This window comes from Dermacentor albipictus, chromosome 1 (genome assembly GCF_038994185.2).
Source record: "Dermacentor albipictus isolate Rhodes 1998 colony chromosome 1, USDA_Dalb.pri_finalv2, whole genome shotgun sequence".
NCBI classification, from domain to species: Eukaryota; Metazoa; Arthropoda; class Arachnida; order Ixodida; family Ixodidae; genus Dermacentor; species Dermacentor albipictus.
The window spans coordinates 185,900,180-185,917,339 of record NC_091821.1 but is presented as its reverse complement, the minus strand read 5'-3'; the positions used below and the strand labels follow the sequence as shown (position 1 = coordinate 185,917,339).

At 47.3% G+C, this 17,160-nt stretch overlaps 1 protein-coding gene across 3 annotated transcripts in view; it reads left to right on the top strand.

The window, feature by feature from the left end:
- Nucleotides 1–1,297: 1,297 nt before the first annotated feature.
- LOC135921929 (calcitonin gene-related peptide type 1 receptor-like) overlaps nucleotides 1,298–17,160 on the top strand; it is a 69,201-nt gene continuing 53,338 nt past the window's right edge. Inside the window, exons 1-2 of one of the 3 annotated variants that reach the window (XM_065456340.2) lie at nucleotides 1,304–1,419; nucleotides 1,609–1,704. The gene's annotated coding sequence lies outside the window, so the exon portion shown is untranslated. Of the gene's footprint in view, nucleotides 1,705–17,160 lie in introns of all 3 variants that reach the window. The other 2 variants (XM_065456342.1, XM_065456341.2) reach the window with 2 other exon arrangements.

The following is a 17,160-nucleotide window of genomic DNA, read 5'->3' as shown; positions in this document are numbered from 1 at the left end:
AACTGGAACGCCCATGTATATATTTCATCCCATGCTTTGAGAAATAATATCTCGAGACTCGTGTCATCCTGGAAATTAATTTCAAGTGGATATGTCCTGAAAGCTCAACGGGTACAATTTGTAAATTGCAACATGGCCCGTAAGGTAATTAATAAAGCGGTTAATTATTGAGTTCTTGTTAATTAGTTGAATATGTGATTCGATTTCTCGTGCCAGTAGTGTCCTTAAATGATCCAGCTCAAGGACAAGAATTATGCTACCTGCCACAGGAGACTTTTCAAAATGCCATGAAACATAAATATGATCTCCCCCGTATATCGTATGTATCTTCGAAGCATACGCACGCGGGACGTGTTCCGGCTTCACTGACTGCAACTTTCTGAGCAAGCGTTTTTTGGAAGCCCTGAACGGAGAGCGTGTCTTTATAAAACGGGCCTTAATTACGTATTGCAATCCATTCTTGAAAGCACAGGCACATACTACGAGTAGGTTCCGTGGCTCGGTGCATGGGAGAAAAGCACAATTGTCTTGTCCCTACTTCGGTTGGGTATGTGCTATCGAAGCTTGCGTTCCCTTTTTTTAGTTCAGAGTGCTGCCAGACGCTAGTTTCTCTGCTAGTTTTTCTTGTGTGATAGATGCAACGCTTCTTGACGTTCACCCTATACATTTTGCGTTTCCTCTTGGTAATTGTAGGCTCTGTAGTGCAAGTTGAGAAGTACGAAGCTAACAAACACCTTTGTGAAGTTCGCTGCTGCAGTTCACTAAGCGCGTGAAATCGGGGAAAAGCGAGCACACATTTACGATTGTGCCCCATCGAATTAGTCATCGTGCTGCCTGTCTTGCGAGTGATTACCGTTTCAATTAAAGTCAGCAGCGACGCTGAACGACGCCCCGCGTTCAGCTTATGTAATTTCTTTTTCGCTACTCGCCACGTTATACACACGCACCCTTGAGGCATTTGGAGCCTTCGAACGCGGCGAGGCTTCATGCACGCGGTGTTCCCATCCGAAGATATTTCCGTGTTTCTTCGCTGCATTAGCCGTAATCACGTAATTCGCGACTCTGCCAGCGATCTCCATGCGTCGTGGTTGTGACGATCACTCGCGTGAGGGATTTGATGTGCGTCTTCTCAACGATGGATGCCGTGTCGGTGCTAAAACACCGTTCCTTATCGTTCTTAAGAGTTGCAAGACGCCGGTGCGTACCGGCCCGGCGCCGTACCTCTATCGGCGCGCTATCGTCGGGCAAGAGCTTATCGCAGACCGTGGCAAGGTGCGTGTCGCGGGGGAATCCGGCCGAGCCCAGCGAGGACTCCAGAAGCTGGTCCCGCACCTGCGTCAGCGTGGGAGCGCCCAAACGACGTTCCCGGACGCCGGCTAGTCTCCTCGCGCGTAGCCCCGGCGACTGTGTGCCTCAACGGTGAGCTGCGGCTTTCTCAGTCATCGACGCAGCGTCCGCACTGCATGTAATCTTTAACTGCTGTAGTAGCGTTCGCTGGAGCGAAGTCAGTCGACGCCCAAAACAGCGCCTATACCGCGATCCACTGCGGCTCGGAGGCACAGAGCCCCTCGCCGACGGACAAGACTCGACCTCTTTATAACCGCACAGGGTGACCCACAATCGGGAAACAACCAGGAAGAAGCAGTCGGCCCCGACGACCTCACTGACACCGTTAAACCGCCACGGTATAACAAGGACGGAGAGGTGAGCGCGTTATTTTCTTCCCGCTTTCGGTGGCATCGAGAAGCGTTGAACCTAACTGCGCAGAATTAATTTGGAAAAGCCCCAACCTGACTTTGGCCCTCCAGCGTTGCCCTCATACCGCCGCATTATACTCAAGTCGGGTTTTAATTTTCGCGGTTTAATAGCTGTGCGCGGCGCTACAATCATATACCTTCGAGTTTGAGAGCACGCTTGTATTATAGTCGTATATATACGAAGGAGCCAACGCACCAGGACATTCACCATCTCCCAGTACTTGCTGCGTATGAAGCAGCCCAGTGAGCGATCCGCCACGATAGTGTTGCAATGTTTACCTCGGAAAAGCCCGAGTGTCTCGTTGTATGGATAGCCCGTTCAGAGCGCAGTTGGCACAGGCGAATGCAACTGCACCGTGAACCACATCCTATCAGTAAACCTATCAGCGGTTAGCGAAAGCCGGTGGAAATCGCGACATTCTCTTCGTACGCTCTCGTACAACGTTAAACATGAAAGTTGGCGACTGTGCGCGCTCACAATGATAAGTTGGTGGGGTCTGCATTGACCCAATAACCCCGTCTTTGATTTCTGTGCGGTAACTATCCCAAACTCGGCACTCGTCCATCTGTGATTATTCTGAAAAAAGAAAATGAAAGCGTATATTCAAGCGTATACTGTACAAGTATGCTACTCAATAATGTATTTGGCGAAAAAAAATTTGGCAGTTTCGCCTGAATGGCGAAGCACTGACTGCGATAGCAAGGTTTGCTTGGTCGCGGCATCGAATCCCGGCCACGGCGGCCGCATTTCAATGGGAGCGAAAAGCGAAAACACCCGTGTACTTAGATTTAGGTGCACGTTAAAGAACCCCAGGTGGTCAAAATTTCCGAAGTCCCCCACTACGGCGTGCCTCACAATCAGAAAGTGGTTTTGGCACGTAAAACCCCTTATTTTTTTTTAATTGATTAAGGTTTGCTTGAACTTCTCAGGCGGTGTTCTAGCTATACGCGGGTCCCTATAACGCGGACACGACAAACGCGCGTCCGGCAAAATTTATTGCACCCCGAAAAGCTTTAACAGGCTGTGTAAGGCCTGTGATATCAGGGCACAGGCGCTCCTACGGTGTCAGTAAACAGCCAAAACAGTAAAACTACATCGATTTCAGGTTTGAGTACTGATATTGCTTTGCCCTGTTGGTACGTATAGCCCGAGAAGACTTGATAAAAGGCACTCTTTGTGAATGTTATGTTTTAAGGCATGTGTTTGTGGGCTGGCATTCTCAAAATTCTGAGGAATAATTTAGTAAAGCACGTAAGACCTTGTATGGGCAACTTTGGCGATTGAATAACTGTGTAGCAATATAACTCGCAGGATTCGCCTGGAGTGTCCATACAATTGCTATCGCAATAAAATTTTGCCACTGTCGCGATAATTTAGAAAATTTATCATAAGTTTCAAAACTATTTACATCGCGTAATGCGTTGCCACAAACAAGTACATTGTCTATTGTAGCCAGACAGTTATTTGCATTGCGTGCAAAGTAGCAGGCTAGAGCGCGTTAGCTCAGGCCGACCTCTCTGCCTTCTTTCAAATAAACTATCTATCTATGTACTGATTGCATTCCGATATAATATTTCTGAGGTATAATAATGTTTTTCTTCTTTATATATAAAATAGCAAACATCACCATCATTTCTGAACATTTTTGCGTAGGAAATGTGATTTCTTTTCTTATCTTCGTCATCCCTTACCTCACTGCCTGCGAATCACACTGGTTTCAAACTTGTTCCCATATGATCAAATCGTACCCCCCCCCCTCCTTCGCCCATTGCCCGCGTACCGGCACGATAAATCAGCGGTAAAGCCGCGAAAGTTATTCTTTCCTTGTTACTTGATTTTAGCCATCGCTTGACCAATCACATTGTTTCAGTACAAATGTTGCGCATCTGATGAAGCGATCTAGCACCTCTGACACAGAAAGTATGAGCAAGTTGATTTTATTTTCATCTATTTTTTTTTATTTCGAGCAAGTTCAAGAAAATTTAAATCTACTCTCACCCGTCTCTAAGCTCGGCTGTTTATATATTTCGCGCGGAGTATCTTGGTTGCAAGCGCAAATTGGTTTGACGCACGTGCTTATGCTACCATGCCTGGGAGGGTGTTCTGTTTTTCGCAAACAAAACGTGCGTCACGCAACGTTATTATTTTATTTTTTTTAGGAAGAGTGCATTTTACTTATTAGAGGGATGTAGCCACTTCGTGCAACAGCATAAGCGAAAACACAAACATGCGTAGTCAATACAGCACGACGTCGGTGGCGGCCGCGAACGTGCCAAAAAAGTCGCAGGCTGCTGAATTCGGCGAGGACGGAGGGATTTCGAGCTGCAGAGTTACGGAATTGCGTGCCATAAACTCACTCACTATTAATGCGGAGTGCGTGGTTCCTAATCCTGCGCAATTTCATCGACAAATTTGGTCACTCGTGACGAACGCCATGCCTATACAGGCTGTTTTTTTTTTTTCAGGTGCATCAAATTATTAAAAAGTTTGCCTGTGACAGACAATACAATTCTACACCTTGATATAAATTACTCGATGAGGGATCCAGAGGAAAGGTGGTTAACCGAGGGGCCCGGTTTTTATTAATCATATCATGAGAATCCAACAAATAAAGACACCAAGGACAACACAGGGGAAATTACTTGTTCTTAATTGAATTAAAGAAATAATAAATTAATGGCAATGAAAATGGATGAAGAAACAACTTGCCGCAGGTTGGGAACGATCCCATATCTTCGCTTTCGAGCAAAACAAGTTGCCGCAGTTGGGGAACGATCCCACATCTTCGCATTAGAGCAACGCGAAGAGCAAAACAACTTGCCGCAGGTGGGGAACGATCCCACGTCTTCGCATTAGAGCATGCTCTAATGCGAAGACGTGGGATCGTTCCTCACCTGCGGCAAGTTGTTTTTTCATCCGCTTTCATGGCCATTAATTGATAATTTCTTTAATTCAATTAGTAAGTACAATATAATATCCCCTATGCTCTCCTTGGTGTCTTTATTTGCTGGCTTCTCTCGGTGAGGGAGCCATTACTTCTACGAGAAATCGAAAGGTCTAATTTAATAATTAACATAACAACGCTAATTAACTGTTTAATTAAGTACTGTACGGCACATATTTCATTGACGAAACGTAGCCGGTGACTTCGGAAGGCGTATCCACTTGGAATGAATACTCAGAAATGCACCAGTTTCGAGATATTAATTTTCAAAGTGTCCGGCGAAATTCATTGGCGTTCCAGTTACTTTTGTGCTTCAATGCATAAAACAGCTTTCTCTTTTAAAAAAGCTAGTGGAACAACACCGCATTTTTGCCACACCTTTGACGACGCACATCTTGAAACCCGATGCTATCCTCACAATTCGTTATAAGTCGACAAACCTTACATACTCACTAGCTATATACAATTCGAAGTATATGTGCCGTAAAGTAATTAATCAGAAAGTTAATTAGTGCAATTGTGCTAATTATTCAGTTATGCATTTTGATTTCTTTTAAAAGTAATGGCCCCATCAACTAGTAATTTAGATCAAGGAAGGGGTAAACAGCACGTAAGACGATCGAGGACAAGTGAAAGAACGACAACACAAGCGCTGACTAAAAACGTTGTCTTTATTGCAGCAAGGCAATATATAGAAACCGGGCACAGCTTTCCCGCGTGCGCCGAGCATATCGTGAGTGATAAAATGTATTGATTAAACATTTTGTGTAGAAAGGATGAATCATCATCATTGTGGCAAATGTGGCTGCGAACCGAATTTCCATGCGTGTAGCTAGGTTATCGGCAGATACCGACAGACTCACGCCCGTTTGATAGCCCAAGCACACGCTATTCAAAAAGGAGGCAATGTATGCGTGAGCAAGTATGCGTAAGCAAAATAGAAATCGCATTTTTAGACTACGCCCGAGGAACAATGACCTTTCTAAATTGATGATTCACGCTTTCTATAGGCAAAAAAGCTTTAATCAATCCCTTTTTGGCAATATGGGGCCCTATAACGTAAAACTATTCCAATATGTTTTTATTCCATTCTCCTGACGTCAAATTTGCGTAACCGCTGACGCAAGCATCAGACGGTCACCCCAGGGTTGTCTGAACAGACCAATGAAACGCTCTCCTCGTTCATAGGAGGTCACTTTTGTTTGCTTGAAGAACGAATAACATTGCCTACACTGAGCGGGTTGTTTTATCTAATTTGCTGACAAGAACCGAGGAGCACGCTCAAGTGGAGAAGGATTCGATGGGGCCGAGACACTGCACTCAAAATTGATAACCGGATCAAGAGGGTCGTGCCGGCGCCTGTGATTGGTCCGCTTTCCCTTACTTAGCTTGCGGTGGCTGGTCGAAAATCGCGGCGGCATGCAACGGAAGCTTAAGAATGACGCTCAAACGGATCCTCAGAAAAGAAGAGTTGGCAGAACGAGGTCGTAAATGTGCCGAAAGTGCTCGAAAATATTACACGGCCACGCAAGAAGTTTTATTAAACGCAAATAAACCCATGCTTTCCGGCAGGCGCGAGTTGCCAGTGCCTGAGCGATCGGCGGCAGCCATCTTTTATTCCTTTCGGAACGGGGCAGCCTGCGGCTATTCAGAAGAACATTCAGTTTTGTTCGGCATATTAATGCATCTCTAACGCGTACACGTCACTTTGACGCGGTGAGTTTTTGCAGCTTTGTGACTTCGCGTGACAGGCAGGTGAAGTGGGTGCAGCCCGAAAACTTGTGACCAATAGCCGAGGGCTAATGGCGAAAAGGCGTCGAATCAGAAATAACCATTTTCTTTTGTTCGGTCAAATCATGCATAATCACTGTGTACGCGTCATATCAGATAGGGAGCTATCACGGTTTTCGTGACGTCGCGTGACAGACAGGTGAGGTGGGGGTGGTCCAAAAGTGTTTTTGACCAATCGCGGTGGGCTGACTGCAGAATTGGAATAGAAAAGTTTGGAATAGTTTTACGTTATAGCGCCCATGCTCGTCGCATGTGGGGCAGCTGTGCCTGGTTTCACCTGCTTGTCCTTTCTTTCTTTTTTTATTGAACCCATTTGAATACATTTATTTCGTTTGGGGCTTTTTTTTTTCACAGGCCTTTCGCAACATTTCATGAATTTCTGCGCCATTCGTGATTAATTTCACTAGAAACTTGATATCAATCCTTTGTTCCGTCTGTTTGTCGATCTGCGTTACGACAAGACCAAAAATGGGCTGCACAAAAAAAAAATGCGTGCATAAAATTCTGGCTTACAGTTAGTACAGCTTGCACAGAAGGTCAGTGGGGTATTCTCGAGTGGGTATACATCGAGAAAGCAGCACACCCACCCATTTTCCCAATTCTTCGCTGACTCACCGCATGAATTTTCGGCACGACCTATAGTCTGTATAGGGTCCTCAATGATTTGTAAATTCGCTTTTTTATTATGGTACACGCTTATATTAGAAACTTGATTTGACACTTCCAAGGCGTTTTTTTTTCTTTAATTCTGGGGTTTCACGTGCCAGAACCACGATTTGATTATGAGGCACGCCGTAGTGGGGGACTCCGGATCAACCTTGACCATCAGGGGACACTTAACGTGCCCCCAATGTACGGGACAAGGGTGTTTTTGCATTTCGCCCCCATCGAAATGCGGCCGCCGCGGCCGGGATTTGATCCAGCAACCTCGTGCGTAGCAGCGCAATGCCATAGCCGCTAAGCCACCACGGCGGGCCTCTAAAGTGGTCGTGCTCGGAGATATTCACCATCAAATTTAACGCTCAGTACGGTAATTTCGCACTGAGCGACTAGAGTCTCGATACAAAGACGAAACTCCCGCATGTGACGTAGCCGATTGAGGGATAAATGGAGAAGTCAGTCTTGTTTTCGCCAGCTGAGAGCAGTACCGCGGTTGGTACCAGCTCCGCCCGATCTCTAGAAGTATACTTTACATGGGCTGATGAGGGGGTCATTGTTGAGGGGGTTATAGATTGTTGTCGAGGGGCTTGACATAAAAGAAAATGATGCCTGACTAAGTGTCAAGACCCCTTACAACAACATGACAACGCTCAGAGGGTGGCACAAGAGAAGGAAGAAATAATAGCCATAAACAAACCAATCATCATCCAGAATCGGAAGGCACACCTTCATTTTCTCCTTTTCACTTCTTTCACTTTTTTTTACTTTTTACCTCATTATAATATTTGAGAAGTTGATTAATTCAGACTAACTATGTAAATAGGCGGAATGCAAAAAAATAATCTGATTATCTCCAAGCGACGGCAAACAACATTACCTTGTTCATCTTGTAAAACGGGGTTTACTGCGCTATAAGCACACGGACAACAGAAGTAGAAATGGACAGGACGCGCGCAGACTCACAGCTCAATTTTATTGGATGAAAGATGACATGCATCTACAATGATCAAAATCAAAACATGATGATGATGATGATGATGAAACAAACCAATCGCCAACACAAACAATTGGAGAGTGTTGACAATGCACGAGTGAATGAAAGGACAGTGCGGTCAAAGAAATCGGAGAATGAGAAGAAAAAAAAAACGACATTCAGTACATAAGAAAGCTTAGCGCTAGCCGAGGAACAGCAGTTATGTATTAAGATGCTTGCTGAAAGAATCGACTGACATACTTTTCTCAATCAATGACATAATTGTAGGGCGGCGATTAAGAAGATCGGGAATTTGGTAATTTAGCCTTTGAGTGCCATAATTTGTGCGTTTTTTTTTTCAGGAACATGGTGTGTCGCAAGTGATAGCTCTGTTCTCTTTGAAGATAACTCAAGAAAAATATATCCGATTCAGTTTTTGTTTGTTGAAAGATATAAACCGGCCAATTTTTTCCTAGTGATGTCTTCAATGCGCAGTACAGGATTTTTTCGCAAAAATAGGTGTAGTATGGTTTAGATATGGTGCATTCTCAATCAGACGGACAACTTTTTTTTTTAATAGAAACAAATTTGACATGTTAGTTCGTGTTGTGAATACCCAAACAAGCAGAAAGTAATGAATGGGGGAGTGTATCGATTACTGTCTACGTGCGGCGACTAGCTTAGATTTTTCTGGAACAGGACACCAAGAAAGCTGTGTGTGGCAACGCACTCAATAGTGTCGATCGATCTCTATGAAATTTTATGATCATATTATGTTTAAGGGACTCCTTTCGCGGATGGAAAATGACGTACTTGATTTTTTGATGTTTAGTTCCATTTCATTCGCCTGTACCCATAACGCACGACCTTGAAGCCAGGCATTAATCTCTTTTTGGAGAATAACCAAATTTGTACTAGACAAGAATACATTATTGTGTCGTCGGCATATAATATAATCGATGGTGCGTTGGGTATGATAACAATGTCATTAATACACAGGGTGTCCCACCTATCACGCACCGATATATAAAAATATGCAAACGTCACGTAGCTGGACAGAACCAAGGTAATGTAGAGCAGTAGAGCGGCAGGTTGGGCTAGGTGGTGGAAGTTCATCTTGTAAAACGGGGTTTACTGCGCTATAAACACACGGGCAACAGAAGTGAAAAGTGAAAAAAAGACAAAGAAGGTGTGCCTTCCGCTTCTGGAAAAAACAAACATTTTTGTACGGTCATAGGGATCGTCGTACACGGGAGCTGTTCGAGGACTATGTTATAAAGAAGAAAGCGCGTGTATGCGTTAGCGATCCTTCCATTGTGCTTGCTGATTGTGAAGGTTCAATTTCTGGACGCACGATTGTGACGGCAGCGTTTTTGGATGGCCTATCAGCATGATGACGTCATTTTGATAATTACATATATATATATATATATATATATATATATATATATATATGTCATCTTTCACCCAACAAAATTCAGTTGTAAGCCTGCGCGCGTCCTGTGCATATTTACTTCTCTTGTCCGTGTGTTTACAGCGCAGTAAATTAACCCTGTCTTACAAGATTAACAAAGTAATGTTGTTTGCCGTCGCTTGGAGATAATCGGATTGTTTTTTTGCATTCCGCCTATTTACATAATTAGTCTTAATTAATCAACTTCTCAAATATTATAATAAGGTGAAAAGTGCCAATTAGAAAATTTTAGAGCAACATGAAAAACTCCCGATACAGCTTTATGTTGCTCAGCACGTGCTACATAAAAGTGTTTTTCCGAGCGTGAAAGAAGTGCCTCGAGCGGCCAGTGGCGCGGCTATTGTAAGTAAACGTTGTGTATAATATGTGGCTCGTGCCTGTTTAGTATCTCAACCTAGTTTCTTAAGCTCTGCCAAATAATCTGGACATTCAGTTTCGATAGATGTGGCAAGCAGCTTCTTCCTATACCTCATTCTCTTTAAGAGGGAATTGTCGATCCATGGTTTCCGGCATTTACTGTTTTTTAATTACTTAGATAGGAAGCGCATTCATATACGTTTCTGTAATTTTGTGCGTAAATAACGCATATGCAGTGGTCGAGTCATTAGATTCAAGTAGATCCTTCCAGTCAACTGTCGCGATCAAGTTTAGAAGAACTGCAATTGTGTCTGGATTAATTTGGGGGTACGTCATCGTTTGTAGATGCACACAGACTTTGGGGGGCAAAATTAAAGATGAGTAAGTGGTCACTAGCTAATGGCACTTAGAACACCGGCGGATCCGCCGCGGTGGCTTAGCGGCTATGGTGTTGCGATGCTAAGCACGAGGTCACCCGTGTTCCGTGCATTGGGGGGCACATTAAAGATCCCACCTGGAGGTCACAATTATTCCGGAGTCCGCCATTACGGCGTGCCTCATAATCAAATTGAGGTTTTGGCACGTAAAACCCCAGAATTCAATTCATGACACATGGTTAACATGTTGGTTCGTAAAACACAGGTCGAGCAAAGTCTTGCTAGTTTCCGTTACTCCTGTCGGTACGCGCATTTCGTTCTCGTAATCAAATGACTCAAAAAGATCAAGGAGCTTTTGCTTCTTTGGGTTCAGTGACAACATATCTATGTTCCAATCACCACAAAAGAAAACCGGAATATGAACCACAGCACAATATTCTAATACATGTTCTAAAGATTCCAAAGCATCGCATTGCTCAGCAATGTTAGTTCAGCATAGCTCAGCATAGTTTCCAGCCCTCTGCACTTTCATAGTTGGCTTTTTTTTTTTTGGTCGCTTTTCAATGTTGTGGCGCGACACGTACGAAAAATGAACAAAATGGGAAGTGAGCGCACGCCCACCTCGCGAGCGGTACAGCAACGAAAGGAATTTCAAACTGCTCTGTCCGAATGGCTCACTTTTGCGCGGCTGAGCTCGAAGTCGCGCTTTTGATCCACATCGTGGCGGCCGCATTCGGATGGGGACGGTACGCGCCCGTGTACCGCGCATCGGGTGCACGTTAACGAACCCCGGGTGGCCTAAATCAACCCGGTATCTCTCACTACGGCGTGGCTCATAATCACGTCATGGTTTTGGCGCGCAAAACGCCAGGATTACTATTTTATAAGGTTGACCTGGCGAACGCGTAAAAGCGACAATGCGTTGTTGTAATCATTGGGTGTTGCTAAAGGGAAACAGCCGTATGACGCTGTTTAAGCTAGACCAGTGCCTCCCAGCTTAGCACAGTGATAAGCAGAGGGATTTCTCTTGGCAGCTTTTCACAATTGAGCTGACGCCTTGTCGCTTTCGCTCGGTCGCCGAGTCCGTTATAGACAAGTTACAGTTTGTTTGAGGCACCCTTGGAGATTGCTGCTACCGCACAGGCGTGAAGCGCGAGCACGCGCTCATTTCTGTGGCTCTTGCGCACCGCCGCAGAAATAATTATTTGCGCTAATTATATTCGGATAACTATCTGACTAAACAATAGAAATAAATGCTAAATTTGCGGAAGACGACGGCAAACAGAAATACGCCAGTCCTGCAAGCAGCGGGCCTGCACATGGCCCTGTCGAGAACCGCTTTACAATGACTTACAGAGAGCGTAAACTTTAATTTCAAATCAGCAAGATTTGAGTCCGGCGTCTTTTAGTGGGTCTGGGCACCCGCCGCGGACGCGGTTCCGAGACCTTGTCTCGAAGCGGCTTCCTCGGCTCGCTGGACGGCCCAGAGTTGTTCTGTCAGGTCAGAGCTGAGCAGTGCGGTCATCCAGCGTGACTGGAGGCTGGCGGTGGAAGAGACGGAGGGGTCGGCACTGCCCGACTTGTTTGTTAGGTCCCGACACTCCCATAGCATGTGATTTAGTGTGGCAACCTCGCCACACGATGTGCATCTGTTTGTAGTGTACATGTCTGGATACATGGCGTGCATGAGTCTGGGGTTTCTGTAAGAGTCTGTTTGTAATTGTCTGAAGTGTACTGCTTGCGTCCTGTCTAACATAGCGTGAGGGAATGGATATATGCGTCTTTGTAATTGGTAGTGTGCCGTGATGTCGTGAAAAGTGGTCATACGATCCTCCCATGCCCAGACGTTTGCAGTACCCCGCGGGGGCTCTTCCTCCGATGCTGCTCGGTGAGTCAGGCCTCGAGCAACGCCGTGAGCCGCTTCGTTGGGGGTGCTCATTCCAGTGTGTGCCGGGATCCATAGCAAATGCCTTCGGGTATCAATGTCGGCCTCTCCCTGGTGTATGGGATGTCGCTGGAGTATCTGATAAGCCTCTTGCGAGATGCGCCCATTTGCAAAATTGCGAATTGCCGTTTGCGAGTCACAGATCACGTATGTAGCTTTGGTTTGTGTGAGGGCCAGTGCTATGGCCGCTTCCTCTGCCGCTTCGGCATGTGCCGTGTTCACGGTGACGCTCGTGAGGTGGTTGCCTCGGTGGCTAGTAACTGCTGCCACGAAACTCTTCCTGTCTCGATAGCGGGCTGCGTCGGTGAAGACCGCATCCTTGTCGTTAGAGTAACTTTTGTTCATTTGTTGTGTCCTTGCTTTACGCCTCCCCGTGTGGTGTTGGGGGTGCATGTTGCGAGGCAATGGGGGTACGTATAGTTGCTCGCGTATGGGTCTTGGTATGTCTACTTTGACGCCGTGTTGCGAGTGGTATGTGATGCCGAGATTTTCAAGCACGTGTCTGCCCGGGCGGGTCTTGGATAGGCGTTCAAGTTGGGACACTTGTTGCGCCTCCACGAGTTCTTCGAGCGTATTGTGTAGGCCTAGTTCTAAGAGCTTGGTGGTGCTGACTCCAGGCGCAAGTCCCAACGCACATTTGTACGCCTTGCGTATGAGCGCGTTGAGCTTGTTTTTTTCCGCAACCGTCCAGTTGTGAAACGCTGCCGTGTACCTTATCTGGGAAATGACGAAGGCTTGGATGAGTCGGATGACGCTGCCTTCGCGCATGCCCGCGTGTTTGTTGGTGATGCGTCGAATGAGCTGCATCGTGCTGGTGGCCTTTGCCGTTATCTTGCGAAGTGCTTCGCCATTGCCACCCTTATGCTCTATCATCATTCCTAGTACCCGGATTTTCTCTACTATCGGGATGGGTAGGCCATTTGATGCCGTTAATTGGATCTTTTGCTTTTCCTGGGGGGTGTAGCATTTAGGTGGGCGCCCCTTTCTGACTGGTCTATACAGCAGCAGTTCGGATTTTTCGGCCGAGCAGGCGAGTCCCGTGCCCACGAGGTAGTTTTCTACGCATTGGATGGCCTGTTGTAAACGTTGCTCGATCGCTCCGTCGCTGCCCGTTGTCGTCCAGATCGTAATATCATCCGCGTATAGCGTGTGATGCAGTCCTTCGATTTGAAACAGTTGGTCGGGCAACCCCAGCAGGACGAGGTTGAAGAGCATTGGCGAGATCACCGAGCCTTGCGGGGTGCCCGAGCTGCCGATGTTGATTTGCTCTGACTGTAGTTGCCCCACTCGCATGCGAGCGGTTCTTCCCGTGAGGAAGTCTCGGACGTAGTTGTACGAGCGCAGGCCGAGATTTAGATTGTCTATTTGTCGCAATATGGCATCGTGGCGAACGTTATCGAAGGCCCTCTTCAGGTCCAGCCCGAGGATGGCTTTCGTCGAACGCCCCGGATTGTCTATGATTTGGTGTTTTAGTTGCAGAAGGGCGTCTTGCGTGGAGAGATGTCTTCTGAACCCAATCATGGTGTGTGGAAATAAGTCGTTGTCCTCGAGGTAATCCGTGAGTCTATTGAGAAACGCGTGCTCCATTAACTTGCCCACGCAGGACGTGAGGGAGATGGGGCGCAGGTTTTCCAGCTGTAATTTCTTTCCGGGTTTCGGTATCAGTGTGATATTTGCTTCTTTCCATTGTCGGGGTAGCTTGCCGTGCGCCCAGCACTCGTTAATGTATTTTGTTAGTTTCTCGATCGATCCATAATCGAGATTGCGTAGTGCCCGATTGGGTTGCCTCACAGACACTCACAGGATTGCCTCACAGACCACTCAGGCCACGCAGGGAACAGAAGAGGAACCCATAGAGGACGACGAGGTCGAGTTCCCGGATACCAAACGAAGACCCACTCCCACCCTTACAGAGGCAACACGACCCAAACGCACGCGCGCAGCGATACGCGACGCGCGAATAGATGCACTCGAAGCTCGCTTCAGCAATCTCGAGGAAACTATCATCGCGTCCATCACGCGTACCATCCAGCGGAGCCTGGAGAGTGTTCACCTCAGACTGTCGAGATTAGAAGCCGCAAACAGCACGATCGTACCGTCGTATAGGGAAGCGGCGCAACACATGTAACAAGATATAAGCATGGCCCGACACTCATCGAAACAAAAACACATGATATGGCAGTGGAACTGCAGAAGTTACCAAAACAAACGAGCGCACTTACAACAATACCTGAAAACGATCCCCGAACGCCCAGACGTCATCATACTGCAGGAAACGAATGGTCCCGCCAAACTCGCGGGGTACCAGTCTATAACAGGCAAGGCGGAGAAACCAAACGTCACCACACTGGTCAAGCGAGCGCACACAGTTATCGAACACGATACCAAAATCAGAGACATCGAAAACGTTCTCGTAGAATTAATTCCACCACGGAAGACCCGCAATAGCATCTTCGTACTCAACGTCTACAGCAGTCCCAGATGCCGCCAGCACCGCTTCCATGTCCTCTTCAAACGGGCAATCGACATCGCCAAGGGGCAACAGCTGTTCATTGGGGGGGACTTTAACGCAGCGCACACGGCGTGGAGTTACAAGCACGATCACCCCAAAGGCACCCATCTATGGGCAACAGCGCAATACGCCGGACTCGAGCTGGTCACCGACCCCGCGGCACCAACAAGGCAGGGCAACAGCGTAAGCACTGACACGACGCCGGACCTTACTTTCACGCGCAACACACGCAAAGTCACTTGGACAAACACCATGCAAGACTTGGGGAGCGATCACTACATTATTTCCATAGAAGCAGAAGGCGGTCCGCAGGAACACAATGCCGGTCGTCAAATGAAGATCACCAACTGGAATCGGCTACGCAAACATCGTGATGAGCAACAGATGGAAGACATCACAGATATAGAACAGTGGACCGACCAACTGCGGTGGGATATCGAGCGCATGACGCAAACGATCCCGTCGACAGCTGGGCTCGAGACAATAGACTCCCGGTTGCTGCACATGTGGGAAGCCAAAACTAACCTGCAGCACCGATGGAAACAACAGAGACACAATAGGAGACTGCGTAAACGGATAGCACAGCTCAACAAAGAAATAGAAAAGCACGCGCTTAACCTGCAACATCAACAATGGGAAGAGAAATGCGCGGAGATGGATGGTCAACTCACCACGCGTCGCACGTGGCAGATACTGCGGTACCTGATCGATCCCGCCAACACCAAGACCACACACATGCAAGGCATATACAAAATCATACACGCTTACGGGGGAACGGAAGAACAATTCCTACGGGATACGGAACGCCTTTACATATCCCAAACGCCACCGCAAATATATCCAGACTACTCAGGAGAAAGCAACGCCACCCTAGACGAGGAATTCTCCGTAGCCGAAATCCAGGCGGCCCTCGTAAAGCTTAACACCAAGTCGGCCCCTGGCCCCGATCGAATACACAATGACTTACAAGAAATCAACAAAAACCCAAGCCGGAAAAGTCTAAGCGTTGGTTTGAGGATTATTATGCAAAACACTAAACTAATGTTAAATAGCCCGGAATAGCCTGGCAAGGGAACGACCAGTTCGCAATTCGAAATCGACCTCGCGAAGGTGAGAAAGATTGCATTTATCTACGTATATAAGCCAAGTAGCCAACGGAGACCCGGATACGTCTTTACAACTGCTAGGCAGCACAGCGGGGCGTGGCACGAGACGGGCATTTCAGGAATCGGCCGACATTTGTGCGCAGCTAGGCTCGAGTAAGAGAGGGTGCGAGCGAGAAAATGTGGTGGCTTTTGCTTCTTGAATATCTGACTTAGCCTATAGGTTTTTTATGGGGTTTTACGTGCCGTAACCCCTTTCTGATTATAAGGCACGCCGTAGTGGATGGCTCCGGAAATTTGGACCCCCTGGGGTTCTTTAACGTGCACCTAAATCTGAGTACACGGGTGTTTTCGCATTTCGCACCTATCGAAATGCTGACGCCGTGGCCAGGATTCGATCCCGCGACCTCGTGCTTAGCAGCCCAACACCATAGCCACTAAGCAACTACGGCGGGCACTTAGCCTACGGGTACTACGGAGAAGTTCCTTTACTCGTTTTGTATGCATTTGATCCTAGGCGTGCTGGCATTGCGGCGTAAGGTCGCGCGCTGGCCATGTCCATGGGGCGCGAGTTTGTTTACGCTCCCGCGCTGGTTGCCGGCGCAGTGAACCAGGTGAAGCAGTGGCGCGGACACCCCATGTGGCGATCGCTGTGTCGAAAGGTACGTTGAATGGACGCGAATCCCAGAAGCTAAAGGTACACCGGGCAGACTTTCGAGCGCCGTTCGTGCTGAGTCATTCATGCCGTATAATAACTTTCTCACGCCCAACAGCGCTCCGTACTTTCTAAATAACATCACTGATTTTCCCGGGGGAGCAGTAGCGGCCGTACTAAACACCGGGCCTGATCTCCTGGAGCAGTATCTTAGCTCGTGCCAGCGTAGAGGTCCGTCGGACGTGACTGCTTTGCTTCCGTTGCGCTAGCTCGGCGGCTCACGCCTGCCGATTTTTCCACATGCTTTTGCAGAAGGACGTTTATTTTACTCAAAGGGAACCATTAAAGAACGCTTTTGAAAATTCACGGAAAACAGCATACGAAACGCCCTGAACGAGCTAAAATACTGCTCCTGGAGAGCAGGCCCTGTCTCTACTACGGCTCCTACTGCACCCCCGGGAAAATCACTGATGTTATTTTGAAGGCACAGCGCCGTATGGCACGAGAAAGATTTAATCAGGCATGACAGACTCAGCACCAGCGCCACAGACGCGAGAAAGTCTGTCAGGTATACCTTTTAGCTTCTGGGAGTCGCGTACGTGCGACGTACC